The sequence below is a fragment of the Meriones unguiculatus genome, chromosome 6, assembly GCF_030254825.1.
Source record: "Meriones unguiculatus strain TT.TT164.6M chromosome 6, Bangor_MerUng_6.1, whole genome shotgun sequence".
Taxonomy (NCBI): domain Eukaryota; kingdom Metazoa; phylum Chordata; class Mammalia; order Rodentia; family Muridae; genus Meriones; species Meriones unguiculatus.
In genome coordinates this window covers 91,785,269-91,799,399 of record NC_083354.1, presented here as the reverse complement: position 1 = coordinate 91,799,399, position 14,131 = coordinate 91,785,269, and positions in this window count along the sequence as shown.

Sequence of the window (14,131 nt, the reverse complement as noted above, 5' to 3'; positions counted from 1 at the left end):
ATGAAAAACTATATGAGCTTGAACATAAACTCAGATATGCTTTACCAACATAATACTGGAAATGGAAGACAGAATCTCAGGCATTGAACACACAAAGAAGTTAATAGTTTAGGCAAAGAAAATTTTAAATCTAAAAGCTCCTGACACATAACATCTGGAAAACCTGAGACACTATGAAAATACCAAATCTAAGAATATTAAGAATAGAGGAAAGAGAAGAAACCCAGGTCAAAGGCACAAAAAAATATCTTTAACACTAGTATGAAAGAAAAATTTCCTGACTTAAAGGAGAAGATGCCTATCAAGGTACAAGAAGCATACAGAATGCCAGGTAGACTGGGACAGTAAAAAATATTCTCCTTGACAAAAAATAATCAAAATTCTAAACACAAAAAGCAAAGGAAAGATATTAAAAGATACACAGAGAAACATCAAATAATGTAAAACACAGACCTATTAGAATAACATCTGACTTCTCAATGAAGACCTTAGGGCCAGAAGGTGCCTTAGAGTTCTTCAAACTCTAAGAGACCACAGATACCAGATACCCAGCAACCTTTCATTATTATTATTATTATTATTATTATTATTATTATTACTATTATTGTTATTATTTACAATTTATTCACTTTGTATCCCAATTGTAACTCCTCCCTCATCTCCTCCCAATCCCATCCTCCCTCCCTCTTCCTCTTCTATCCCTCTTTCCTAGTCCATTGATGGGGAAGTCCTCCTCTCCTACTGTTGACCCTAGCCTATCAGGTACCATCATGACTACCTAGATCCTCTTCTTCTATGTGCTGGCTAGCTTGCTGCATTAAGGAGAAGTAATCAAGGAGCAGGTGACCAAGCGCATGTCAGAGACTGTCTCTTCCACTCTTATTAGGGAACCCAAGTGGAGGCTGAGCTGTCTATGGACTACATCTGAGCAGGAGGTCTAGGTCCTCTTCATTCATGGTCTTTGGTTGATGCATCAGCCTCTTCAGCCACCCCTGGTCCGTGTTTCTTTCTTTTTTTTTTTTTTCTGTTGTTGTTGGGGTTTTTGTTTGTTTGTTGTTTTTTTGCTTTTTCCTATGGCGTTTTTGGTCTCCTTGTATGGCTCTTGTCCCCTCTGGGTCATTTTATATTCCCTTCTTCCATAAGACTCCCTGCTCTGTCCAAAGTTTGGCTGAGTCTCTGCATTTGCTTCGATCACTTGCTGGTTGGAGTCTTTCATAGGACCTATGTGATAGACTGCTGTCATGTTTCCTCTCTTCTCCGACTTCCGATGTCTATTCTGAATGAGGATTAAGCATCTTCCCTAGGCTCCTCCTTGTCATTTAGCTTCTTTAGGTCTGTAGAATTTAGTATGATTATCCTATACAATTTGGCTAATATCGACTTATAAGTGAGTATATACTCTGTGTGTCTTTCTGCTTCTGAGATTACTCACTCAGGATGATCTTTTCTAGGTCCATCAATTTGCCTGAAAATTTCATGATTTCCTTGTTTTTAATAGCTGAGTATTATTCCATAGTGTAAATGCACCACAATTTCTGTATCCATTCTTTGATTGAGGGACATCTAGGTTGTTTTCAGATTCTGGCTATGACGAATAAAGCTGCTATGAACATAGTTGAGCAAATGTCTTTGTTGTAAGGTTGAGCATCTTTTTGTTCATAATAGCCAGAAATTAGAAACAACTTAGATATACCTCAATAGAAAAATATGTAAAAAAAAAAAAAAAAAAAAACAAAACAGGCACATTTACATAATGGAATATTATTCCACTATTTAAAAAGCTAATGAAATCATCCATTAAATAGATAGAACTAGAAAAAGAATCATCCTGAGATAACACAGACCCCGAAAGACAAATGTGGTATGTTTCACTTTTGTGTGGCTATTAGCTGTTAAATTCATAACAATCAAGCTACAATCCATAAAATTACATTGGTTTGGTGTTGTAGGTGACGATTAATATTTGCTATTATTTTATCTGCTGTAATGCTGCTGTTAATCCTCAGCAGCTGTATAACCAAATCACCACACAGAGACTGGGTTTTTAGTTAACCTAGAACACAATGCTGGGCAATATTTACTCCCTCCTAAACCTCCAAGCCCTCAGTTTCCTAACATTTAGATTTCCCACATTATACTTGCTTTTTGTGAAATCTTAGGTCTGGTTTATGCTCCAAGTCCTCCAAGCTCTCTCCTCCCGCTCTGCTCTCCTCTGCTCCTCTCCTTGAGCTCCTCCTCCTTCTCGCCCCTTCCTGTTCTCTAGCTCCTCCCCTCTTTCCTGTCCTCTGGCTCCTCCCATTGCACAACATTGTATCTAGTTGCTTTATTTGTGTCCTGTTTACACAAGAGTTGAGACAGGATGCTTATAGTGAGTATCACAATGCAATATCCAGATTGAAACCAGAGAGTTGGGGGTGGGGAAATCAGCATTTGAATTAACAAGGGTAAGGCATATACATTTTAAAAGGACATTGTACCAACAGTTTGGTATAAAGTAAGGGACTGCAGTGTGGGGAAGGAGGGCCACGCATATATCTACATAGAAAAATGGAGACTGAATAGATAGTGCTGGATGGGTGGACAGACGGACGGATGGATGGTGAATGGATGGATGGATGGGGAGAAGGCCTAGAAGAGGATTATCAACAAAGGATGAAGAAAACGTGGGGGATGAGTGAAAGAATATTGGGAAAGAAAGCTTAGGAATCATTTGAGAGGTAGTATGGGAACATAAAACAGTCAAAGCTTCCTGAGAGACATACATATATGAAGATGATCTAAGTAAAACCTCTCCCCGAAACTGAGAGAGACAGACCCTCCAATGGACATCTTTTGCCACCAGATTAAGATGCCAGTATTGACAATGCAGCCATTCCTGATGGAATCTAATAGACTAAGATCAGAAGGAAGGAAAGGAGGACCTCCCCTATCAGTGGACTCAGGAGGGGCAAGCAAGAAGAAGGGGGAGGGAGGGTGGGGCTGGGAGGGGAGGAGGGAGGGGCTTATGGGGGGATACAAAGGGAATAAACTGTAATTAATAAAAAATAAAAAATAAAAAAGATAAAAAATTAAAAAAGATAAAAAATAAAAAAAGATAAAAAAAAGATGCCAGTATTGGGACTGAATTATATCTAATTGATCTATTAGACAAAGATGATCCATGGGGACCCACAAACATCCCAGGCTGTGGCTAATGGTGTAGAGTGTTTTCCACAAGCCGACGGTAAGTCTCCATTGCTGAAGACAACATCTACACAACTCATTGAACATGGACAAGTCAAGCTGGTGTCTACATACAGACCTCTCCCCTGTGTCCCAGTAGTGTTGTTATGGGAGTGTACTCTGCACACTACCAACAGAGAAATGTAAACACCGAAGCAGCCACATACCTTTTCATTTACAATGGTGTCCTCCAGGCAGGATATGCTAATTCAGTGATGGTACAAAACCCACGGGAATAAACAAGCAATATCTGCTGTGATTTACGGCCCATTTTGTGAGGTGGGACCCATGCCCTACACTGCTTGGGTGACCAAGAACCTGAGACTAGATAGCCCAGGGACCTAGATAAAACCAAATACTGTCCATAAATAAGTAAACAATAAAAGTAGCAATTAAATGATGCTTATTGGCATTCTGTTATACTCATAGAACAATACCATCAGAGAAACCTTCCTCCTGAAGCAGGTATGAACAAACACAGAGACTGACAACCGGGCATCATGCAGAGTGAGAGATCTTGGAACACTCAGCCCTAAACAGGATGTCTTTATCAAATCCCTCCCCTCTCAGGGAACACAGCAGAAGAGGAAGCAAAAAGTTTAAGAGCCAGAGGGGATGTTGGACACCAACAAAACAAAGGTCTCTGAATCAATAGGTTCAACACACCTAACAATTCAGAGAGACTTAGGGAGCATGCATGGGGCCTGCTTTGGTCTTAGCCAGATGGGGTCCTAGAGCTGAAAGGAGAGTGGACATATACCCCCATCTCTAACCCAGAGGCTGTCTCCAACTGATAACTACTTGAAATAAAAATTTAGTTTCCTCCAAGAGAGTCTCGGTAAGGAAACTAAATACTCCTAAGGGTAGGCTGTGTGCCCAGCAGTAGATGGTCGACACATAATGAGCTCAATGGCATCTCCAGAGGTTTCTCGTCGCATAATGCTGTGTCAGGGATTTGCCTTTCCAAACGTGGTTTTTTTTTATGTTTTTTTTTTTCCTTTTCTCTTTTTACCCTATAGTTTCTTTGTATATTTATTATGGCTTCCAGTTTAGAGTTTTCATGGGATCCCTGAGTGTGAGAATGAGTGGACCACTGTTTCTTGTGCCTTTTCTTGGGCTCTTTTCCTTCTGTTTTTTTTTATATCATTATTATTCTGTTATTAGTTTTTGTTTTACATTATTATATTTTATTTTATTATTATTCCTGAGAAACCTGTTTTTTTTTTCTAATAAGAGACAGAAAGTGAATGGTTTCAGATGGGAGGGAAGGTGGGAAGGAACTGGGAGTAGAGGGAGAAGAAAAGATAATCACAATACATTATAAGAAAAAAAATCTACTTTCAATAAAAGGAAAAACAAACATAAAACAAGAAAGAAAGGTTCTCAATACCCCAAACCTTTCCAAATCAGAATCTGCTTTTTTATAATATCACTAAATAGTTTGCATATAAATAAATTTTTGAGAAGCCCTAGCTGAGATCAAAAGACACTTGCTTCACTATGTCTCTATGCTTCCTAAATATAACAAGAATTCTAGAGTATTTCAAAAGTCTTAGTTCCTTTAACAGCTCTGGTTATCCAGGGCTGGTTTTTCTTGTTTTCCTAGGCCAAGGCCCAATACCCACAGATATCACTGTATACAACAATTCTTCCAAGGTGGGGAGTACTGAAGGGGGTGCAGGGTCATGGCACCCTTGCCCAAAGAGAACATGGAAAGTTCACAGCAGCTTGGCAGGCACAGTGTGACCCAACTCTGCGTATGACTAACATGATGGCTTTTAAAGTTGTGCGCAACAACAAGCACGTTTTAAATTATATTTATGGTCCTTGGAATAGCACAACAGTGCATGGCTTGGAACTAAACAGGACTATATTTAAACTCCATGATACTTAGGCATGTAGCTCTGTGTGGTTTCTCTTAGAGGTTAAATCAATACCGTGTATTGAGCCAAACAATAAGAGCCAAGACATGTTACTGAGATATAGAAAAATGAACAAGAAGTTTACAATTAACATGAACAAAATAAGATGTCTCAAATTCAGATATTTGTCAACTATTGTTTACACTCTAAACAATGCATTTAAAAACTGGAAAGCGTAGTCAGACCATGGCAAATTGCTGTAAGGATAATACAAGAATGTTCGGAGTTTCTAATCCTTGTTTGACCAAGATCATCAGGACTCTATGTCCTTGTACTCATTGCCTTTTTTGTTGTCCCGGTTTTATGGCTGTCTGAACTCCTTTGATTATTTTAACCTTTTTATTTTGAGTTTGTGTGTATGCTTATGTGCGTAGTATTTACATATATATGCATGCTCCATGTATAGAAGGCCAAATGTGCTCTAACTCTGAAGACTTCACTTTTTCCTAACCTAATTAATCTGTCAGAACCTACCAATATGGTTTAGTAGAGCCTGAACTACAAGAATAGCATTCTCAACTTGGGGGTCAAACGACCCTTTCACAGGGGTAGCTGTGAAAGAGAAACATGAACTACATTAAAGGGTCACAGCATTAGGAAGTTTGAGAACCACTGCACTAGAGAAAGACATGACCTGTTTTTACTACATAGTTACAGTGGACTTCCAGCTACCCTGCTTTGCTTTTGAGTGGCAATCAAGGAAGCAGCTGGTACTCCAGCAGTAGCAAAGTAATTGGGTCCAGCCTGAGTTCTTGCAACTCTTGTATAAGCAGCTTCATTGTGCCCTTATCCAGAGCACAAAAATTGTCAACCTTATCCCCTTCACAGAGGCAAGCCTAAGCATAAGGAGAGTCAGACACCTGGTTCCCATATTTTAAGAGATAATTCCTCAAGCTCTCTCTCTCTCTCTCTCTCTCTCTCTCTCTCTCTCTCTCTCTGTCTCAAGACTCTCTATATATATTTTTTGCAGACACCTGACTTTACTGTGGCAGGCCTGTCAGTGCTGAACATTCAATATTATCTGTGGGTTGACTTTTGAAGAAAAAAAAAAAGCCACTCATTTATTTTTTTTATTGTGTGTGTGGTTGCATACTTCTGTGCACATACCATGGTGACTATGTGGAGGACAGATGACAATATGAAATAATTGGATCTCCTTCCACCCACAAAAAAGTCAGGCATGGCTGAGTGCACCTGCAAATCCACAGCTGGGTGAGGAGAGTGCAGAGACAGGTGGATTGCTGCCTGTCTTGGCTGTCAAGCCAGCTGAAATAAGCAATGAGCTTTAGGCTCAGTGAGAAACCCCGTCTCAGTGGAATAAGACAAAGTGTGACAAAGGAGGGCGTCTACTACCTTCTGCTTCCCTTGAGACACGTGCACCCATGTAGTCACATGTACACGTGAGCCATACCCACACACACAATAATATTCCTTACTATGCTTTTATTGGCATAATGAAGACTATCAACACATGCCTTCTCAAAGAAGTCTTAAGAAGAGAAATAATACGAAGGTTTGTTATTTAAGTATTCAAAGAGAGAAGAACTTACATTAAATAAATACATTTGTGAAAGATACACAATCCACACGATTTAGTGCCCTTATTTGCATTGGTAATCACCAGGAAGGCGTCCTAGATCTAGTGCATTGAAAACATTTACAACTGAACATTGTATCTACTCAGTGATAGTCCCTGAAAGTAGATTAAATAGTAGAAATGTGTTTATATGGAAAGAATAAATATGCCAATTAGTCTGGCATGCATTCACAATTCTTTATTCAAAGGACAATATATTAATCAGAGAAAAAGAGAGCGTTGCCATTTACATAACCAACTCCATGATTTTCACTGAAACATCATCATAAAACTGAAGAATGCATTGTTGGTGTGCACCTGTTTTCACCCTTTCACACATTTTGTGAGGGAGTTAAAACAGTTTGCCTTGGGAAGGAAATCGGAGCAAAGAGCTGAAGTGCATAAATAAGCATAGTTTGGCTTATGCTTTGAAGTACATAATAATTAATAGGCAAATGACAGCATCAATAGTTCAAGTGTTTTCCGTAGTGTTTTTAATTGGGTGATTGATTAACTAGTTCAATGAATCCACATCTCTTGAATATCTTATTCTTGCCAAAGGTTGTTCTAGACATGAAGATGCCTACATACAAAAATGATTAAACCTCCTACTGTGAGAAATTAAAAAAAATGCTGCAGCTTCCTCTCAGTTATGTAAGGATGGTTTAATAAAAGATTGATATTTAAATCTACACAGATTAAGCTCATTCCTAAGGTTCTAAAACAAACACATGTTGGCAATTTAAAAATCCTTAGATTTTCTGTGAATACACAACTGGTCACTCTCTATCATGCAGTGTTCCTAAGCTTTGCCAACAATTTATCACAAAGGGTGTTATTGGGTGTGTGTTTGTGTGTGTGTGTGTGTGTGTGTGTGTATGTATACATACACATATATATCCTCTAGACAACTTATTAACTCTTTAAAGTAGACCAGGTCCTGTTGTAAAATACTTTCCCCACATGCCACATTACTCTTGCAAAGAGCCTTGGTAATTAAACCATTTACCTATTTACGCATTCTCCATCTCCCCTGGCAGAAGTTCATGAGATTCCAAGTAGTGGCTGCCTGCTTCACTATTTATGTCAGTATCTGGCATAGTATAAGTCCCAATTTGCTACTTAACAGATACTTAATTAATGAACAAATATGTTATCACACTCCTTAGTAGATTTTTAATACACTATGAGGTCTGAATAATATAAACTAGAAGAAGGGAAAGTTTGCCTTCACAAGTCTACTTTTCTATGTCCTTTTCCTTCTTTCTTCTACCCAGGACACCATATTCCATCACCCTAACACTTTAGAATTTAATACAGGGATACTCACACACACACAAGAAAAAATATATACACTGAAAAAGATTCTTAAAATCACTTAATTACATTATACATTCATGTGTAACCTTTGATGTTTACAATTAAATAGAGAAAAATGCTGCTCAGAAAAAAATCCATTTCTCTGCTCCACTAAATCTTGAGTTTAGCGATTAGATGGTGTGGTTAGGAAGCTTTCCTATTTTGTTTTTACTGTTAAGAAGTTAGAGAGAGCCCAGAATAAAAGCTGCCAGCTTAACTGCTCTTCAGTCCATTTCTGGAGATGGATTGTGCCTACATTCGATTATGCTTCTTTCTTTTCTGTTTCCATTTTTAAGACTAGATTTATTGTAAGGTGGATGTATTTCAGAAGCCTCTGATGGGATACAGGGAGACAACTTGACCACCCTAGCTATGCTAAGTTGCTTGAGCTGTGTGCTTAACTCATTTTTTTTCATTTGTAAAATGCAGGAAATAATATCCTATAATATTTTTACTCCAGCTACATAATATATGATAAATATTCAAAGAGCACACCCTGGAGAAATGACAGTATCTTCAAAAATTCTATGCTAGAAAACTAGATATCCACATGCAGAATAGTGAAACAAAATTCTTACCTCTCACTCTACACAGAATCTGTTCCAAATTAATTCAACATCTCAATGTAAGACCCCAAACTTAGAAACTTCTATAGGTAAAAGGAGTACTTTTTTCAAAGTATAGGTGTCATTAAGGGTTTTTTGAATAGGACTCCAGTTGTTCAAATAAGGTCAACAATTAACGAATGGGATCTCAATGAAATTAAAGGCTTCTGTATAGCAAACAACAACACCAAAATCATATTAGTTGAGTAATGAAACAACATACAGGACGGAAGTTTTTGCCGGCTATAAAGGTGTGAGAAAAGAAGAGAGAATTAAAAAACTTAATGTTTATGAAACACGCTTTCAACATTTTATGAACTGAAACCTTTGAAATTAAAGGAGAGATGAGTAATTTCTCAGAAAAGGAATCTAAGGACAAAAAGGAAACCATTCTGTCAGTGCCTACATGGAAATACAGACCTCCTTTTCCTTTGGCTTCAAACCTGTATGATGCTTTAAAGAAAAAAGTGCTTCCTTAGTATTATCAGGCAGGAAAGACCATAGTTAACTTCTATGTGGTCTATTATGGCCTGGCTTTATCTCCAGCCTTGATTCTTCCCATATCAGATCTGTGTTTCTTCTCTCTCCATGCCAAAAATTTGGAGAATAGCCCAGGTGTATTAGGAAAACCCTGGCAGGAATTAGAAGAAGAGTTACTACATTTAAACTGCTTTAAAATGGAAATCACAAAATATAAACAAATATAATGACCTTAAATAATATTTGTAAAAATAAACAATAATAAGAAAGAATAACAGTGAAATACATTTATGAAAAAAATTAGCGAAAGTGACAGAAGTCTAAATGTATGCACTTGTAGAGGAATTTTACAAGAGAACACAACTCATAAATAAGAAAATAAGAAAAATAAATTCAATAACCATAAACAAAATTTAAGGGTTAGTTGGAGATGTGTTTCAGTGGTGGAGCACTTTTACAGGAAGAGTTTGATCTCTAGTAACTGCTCCAAAAAATTCTGTGTTAAAAATTCTGTTTAACTTCTAAATCTATCAAATTGGTACAAATTTTACAAAAGCATGTTATGATGATAAGTACAATGAGTACTACATAGCATGGTCTTTTTTGGCAGCCTTTCAATAAGCAATGTATATATATATGTGTGTGTGTGTGTGTGTGTATGTACATATATATCTATGTATGTGTGTGTATGTATATATATATGTGTGTATACATATATATCTATGTATGTTATGTGTGCTACCTACACATGTATATATATGAATACTCATTTACATATACCATAAAGGGTGTTTAAAAATTCAGTCTTATTTGATAAATTAACCTTTACAGTAAATCAGCCTAAATAAGTTTTTAAGATTCATATGCATAATTTATGATCAAAGATTTTCCTCATGGGATATTTAAAATCTTAAAATGGAAGTCTAAAAAATTGATACAAAATTTTAGATAAGTTATGACCCACAATTACTGTGTTTAAATCCAATAATTCTATCATATCTGTTCATTTTATACTAAAAAAATCAAGACATTCTTAAAACCATGAAAGGAGCTGAAGTAAATAGAGATAGTTGATTCTGATGGGAGATTCTGAGAAGCAAGCCTCGTGGTGAAGCAAGTTTGTGGTATAAGTGGTTTGCCAGATGAGAGAAGAAGCTAAGCCAACTAGCATGATGGGAATCATACAGAAAATTGATTGTGCCTACAGAATTCGTCCTTACAGCCCAGCTTTTCAATGAAAAGCTATGATAAAAAGGAAAGGTCCTTTGTCTTAACTGGAGATTGAGCATTTTCTTCTTTAAATAGTGAATGAATCAGAAAATGTGTTTTAATTCCTTGTACCTACATAGAGAATTTAATCCTATAAATAAAGTGAATATAGTCCTTCATCTTCACAGTAAAGTTCAAATGGCTTTCATAGGCATATGTACAATTATATAATTACAAAGAGTAGAAATGTTGAACAAAAACTAGGAAGTTTTGTATAAAAGACAATAAAACTGATCTTTTTGATCCTTCAATAAAATATTTATCTCTAGGTTATAATCAGAGACAATCATCATTTTTATAAAACAGCAAATCTTAACAATAGGTTGTGATTTCAGTTTAAATGAGAACAGTATTTAATTTTAATCAAAATGAATACTAAAATAAAAATTTTGACAACCTGTCTTTCGAATTCAAGTGACTGGAAGAATGTGTGTTTCAGTCTACTCTACCACTGTAGACAGGAAAAATGGCTTTTACCACAAGTTTGGAGGGCCAGGAAGAAACCCCAGTCACTCACAAGTGTCCACTACCAACACCTGCTTCAGAGAAGGCTTACTATTTGGGGTTAAAAATGAAATTCTGATGATGTGATTGTGTTAGTTATGCACATTTGAATATGAATCCTCCCATTCCTCATTATCCTGCTACAGGAATGGTTAGAAAGATATTAAGAACATAGAATAACTGGAGGAAAGGCCATGAACATAATAGACTTTAGAAAATAAAAACAAATATGTCCTATTGTATGGCTTTATTTCAGGACCAATGACCTCTCAAAATAAAATAACAAATAAATCAATTTAAGATAATTTCTTTGGAGGATTGCTGAGTTGGAAGGTCTGATGCAATCATTTTCAAAACTACCTTGTGCCTAGGGAGTCATAAGGATGCCCGCTGAGTCATAGCAATGAGGAATCACCACATGAAGCTTAAAAAGCCTGGTGCTTTTTATGACAGTCTTTTGAAAAAGGCACAAGTTTCAAAAGGGTGTTTTCATAATGCCGACAGGTGTGCTGAAATTACTCATCAGACCATAAGCCTCACTTTAAAAGGGACTCTGTTTTGCGTAGTTGAAAAAAGAAATGTGCTCATAATTTTTTTTTATTCCACCTGTAAAATAGATGCTAATTAGCAAGATCATTTATCAAACTCTCAAGAAATGAGGCAGTGGAAATATTGGGAAACAGATGAGCTGGAGATAAGGCTTAGCTGTTTACACAACTTGGTCAATCAAGTCAGTAAAAAGAACTGGTTCAAGGCACAGCGGGGCAGCATGGAAAAAGCACAGGTTGAGATGAAAGCATTATGGCTTTGCGTCTTCTTTTGTAACACACTGGCTGTGTGTCTCAATAACCAGCTGAAATTCTTTCTGACCCATTTGTGTGTTTGTGTGTGTGTTACCTCTAAAGGAAACAAGATGTAGATTATTAGTAGTAGTATAATTACTACTAAAGAGTATGTCTGTGTATTCGTATTCACATGCAAACATACACACGTTTACATATGCATCATGCGAGACACGGTAGCCATAAAATTTCATGAGATAACCAAAACAAGCTGGAGATGTATCTGCATCTTATGGCAGTCTATATGCCTCTTTGTAGTTAGGCATCTTTAATTTTTCAGTTTGTCTTGTCTAGCCATATCAGAAAATAAAGGTTCAGGTCACTTTCTCAATTGCCATACTCACACAAAGGGTGTGAATCTTCAAATGACCTAGTTGACTGTAACATCATTTTCCTGGTGGTTTGGATACACCCTCACTTGCAGATTTTGCAAGAGGTTTACAGGAAGAAATACTCTAAAAGGAAGATCTAGTCTTGTATTAACTGGGAGCTTTAAAAATTCCACTTGCCTCATGAATATTCTACACACCTCTTAAACAGTCAGAAAACTGTCTTTAAAATCTACAACTGAGAATTCAGTGGCTTACTAGTCCATGCTCAGTCTTTTAGCTCAGACTTCCCCAATCCTCTTGTCTCAGCTTTGTGAATGCTCATATTACAGATGTGAGCCGTTGTACCCAAGAATTTATTTTAACTGTATAATCCCTTCTTCTGAAAGGTTTAAAGAATACTGACTTTATATCAGAGCTGTAGCCTCCTCCTTCATCCCCTACCAATTCTGCCCTCCTCCTTCATCTCTTCCCTTGCCCTTCCCTGAGTCCACTTAGGGCAGGTCCTCTTCCCATTTCCTCTGATCCTAGCTTATCAGGTCTCATCAGGGATGGCTGCATTGTCTTCCTCTGTGGCCTGGTAAGGCTGCTCTCCCTCTCAGGGGGAGGTGATCAAAGAGCCAGACACCAAGTTCATGTCAGAGACAGTCCCTGTTCCCATTACTAGGGACACTTGGACACTGAGCTGCCATGGGCTACCTCTGTACAGAGGTTCTAGGTTATCTCCATGCATGGTCCTTGGTTGAAGTATCAGTCTCAGAAAAGACCCCTATACCCAGATTTTTTTGGTTCTGTTGTTCTTGTGGAGCTCCTGTCCCCTCCAGGTCTTTCTATCTCCCCATTCTTTCATAAGATTCCCTGCACTCTGCCCAAAGTTTGGCTAAGAGACTCAGCATAAATTAATAATAATAATAAAAGAACTCCACAAGAAAAAAAAGATATGAAGATATGTATGGAAATTTTTATATTTAAATGTTTTTATTAAAATGTTGATTAAAGTGTACAGTGCGTTTTGATGTCACATTGTTACTACCTGTTCTTTTGTAAAGAAAGAGTTTATAAATAAAACATTTCTAGTCAAAATATTTTTTTAGAGAATAAGAAAGGAAGGGAATGGGAAGCATGTTGTAAATAGTAAATTTGAAAGTGCTGTGAGTTCATCATAAACTTAGAGATGGAGAAATTGGGGAGTAGTATATCAATATGGAGAATTTGGGTGTATATTGAGTTTAGATAAGTATATAGAAATACTGAATATGGAATGTGTGTCATTAAATCCTAAATTGCTCACTCCAAAAAAAAAAAAATACTGACGATTTGATTGTGTTCATTTATAAAGATTTTTAAAAGGCTCTCACAGACTGTGTGACTTAAATAAGAGACAGTTTTATACAGTTCTGAGGGCTGGAAAGGCAAGCTCAGTATGTCTGTGGGTTGGTTTCTCTTGACTGTTTCTTTTGATTGCTTGCAGATGTCTCTGGCATTTTGGGGCCTTTTTGTTTGTCTCCCTCTGTGTGTATATTTTTCTCTGGAGACTATGTGTTCAATTTTACTTTGCTGATAAAGATATCAATTGGGTCCAGTCATACTGTATTAAGGACCAGCCTAAAGGCTCAATTTTGACATACTTCCCTCCTAAAAGGACCTTTCTCCAAAGATAGTCACATTGTGAAATTGGTAGCAGTAAATCATCAGTTTTTAAAGACTCGTAACAGAGACCACAGCACAGATAGAATTGTAATTTCCAACTCAGATTACTTGTCAATATTTTTTCTCAAAGGCAAATCAGTTAATTTAGGGTCAAAGGAGATGAAATATTTACGGGGCCTCCTAATATGCCTAATATGTTAGGCGGAGCCTAACATACACACTGGGACTGTCAGTTACTGAGTGGGCTTGCTGGGTGAAAAAGATGGGCACCTTCCTCCCTGTCCTGAGTTCTTTCACCGTCTTATAGCTTCTGCCATGATAAGCTGTCCAGAATCCCTCCTCTACACTGTAATATACATCAGTATTGGCTTTT